This window comes from Eucyclogobius newberryi, unplaced genomic scaffold (genome assembly GCF_026437365.1).
Source record: "Eucyclogobius newberryi isolate DKJ021-1_F unplaced genomic scaffold, fEucNew1.0.hap1 SCAF_5, whole genome shotgun sequence".
Classification (NCBI taxonomy): domain Eukaryota; kingdom Metazoa; phylum Chordata; class Actinopteri; order Gobiiformes; family Gobiidae; genus Eucyclogobius; species Eucyclogobius newberryi.
Genome location: NW_027316167.1, coordinates 26,497,012 through 26,498,645, shown reverse-complemented (window position 1 = coordinate 26,498,645; position 1,634 = coordinate 26,497,012).

Here is a 1,634-nt window from a genome sequence, read left to right as displayed (position 1 = left end):
TATTAACTAATAGGGTGACAACAGGACACCAAGTCATAAAGGATAGTCAGAGATAAGGGGCTATTGACTGGCAAAGAATCTGGAGGACTCAGGATGGAGCAGATGTTGTTATCTTTGAGTATCAACGCCAACACCTCAGGGGGGGGTTGACTGATGAGTAATAGGAAAAGTTAACATTAACAGGGAAATAATTTGACATTCTAAAGGAATTACCTGAAGGATTGTTGAGATTCAATCAAGAATTGAATAGATTTAAATTAGACAATATCATCTAAATTTAGACGTTATAGAAGTTATGAAACCAGTGATAACAGGAACTAAACATTATAGGACTCAGGACGGAGGCAAGAGATGGTTAGACTACAAGAAAGAGAGAAAGTAAAAGCAGGTTACAAGTGAGGGTAAGAGTAAGTGAAAAGAGAGAAAGAAAAAGCAGGTTTAGAAATTTGGAAATGGGTGTTTCCTCCGTTACAAGAGGAAAACAGAGGGGAAGACAGAGAGGAAGATGTGATGAGAGACAAAGGAAAGACAAAGAAAGTAGGCAACAATGGGAAAAAGGGTTGATAAAAGAGAGCCTGCGTGATCAGTCCCTGCGTTTTCTCCCAAGCTTGCCATACAAATGTCTGATATTTCTGTGTCGTTTCATATTCTAAGTTGAATTGTGTTCTCAATGTGTTACGGAATAGCATCGGTGTATGTCTCCTCCCAAGGACATTGTCTAATTCCATGACAAGAACACAAAACTATTAAGTGTATTCATGCTTAATGATTTAGCATTGGATGAGTTTTCTCCCCGGATTGTGCAACCGAAACAGTTTGGTTGAATGTAGAAATTGTTTTTTTTGTCATGTTTTTTTTTTGGTCAAACTTACTTAAAACAGCCCACAGTCCATTTGTTTTATTAAATACATGACTAAAACCCAGCCAAGCACCGCATCCTCACCCACTGCGCTCTCATTCAGACAAGGTAAGCTGAGTAATTAGATGTAATTGGATTTAGTCGCAATCAGTTTTTGCATGTTGGTTTCTCTTTAGCTTCAAATAATCATGAATTAGTGCCGAAGTTACACCAAAGGAAGGATTAGCTTTTCAAGTGCAGCGTTGTTACAGAGACTTTCAAACACTACATGCAAAAAATATGACTGCAGTTTATGTGTGTGTGTGTTTGTGAGACGTAATTGCCTAGTGACATACTGTATATAAAATGTTTTGATTGTTCCTCTGAGATTTTAACTGCATTACTCTGGTGTATTTGCATTTAATAATAATAATAATAATAACTTTTATTTATATAGCGCTTTTCAGTGACCCAAAGACGCTGAACATAATAAAAAAAGGGGGGGGGGTATTTACAGACAGGGGGGGACAACACGTACAATACACATTAATATACAGATAAAATGAACAAGACAGAAGAAGTAGAGAGAAAATGATGGGGATGTAACAGGGGGTAGAAGTGTAGACAGTAGGGTAGAGGAGGCTAGGGGTAGGGGAGGTCATAGGCTTGGGTGAAGAGGTATGTTTTTAGGCGGGATTTGAATGTTGTGAGTGAGGGAGAGTGGCGGACAGGTTGGGGGAGGGAGTTCCAGAGTCGGGGTGCTGTTCGGGAGAATGCTCTGTCGCCAAAAGTTTTG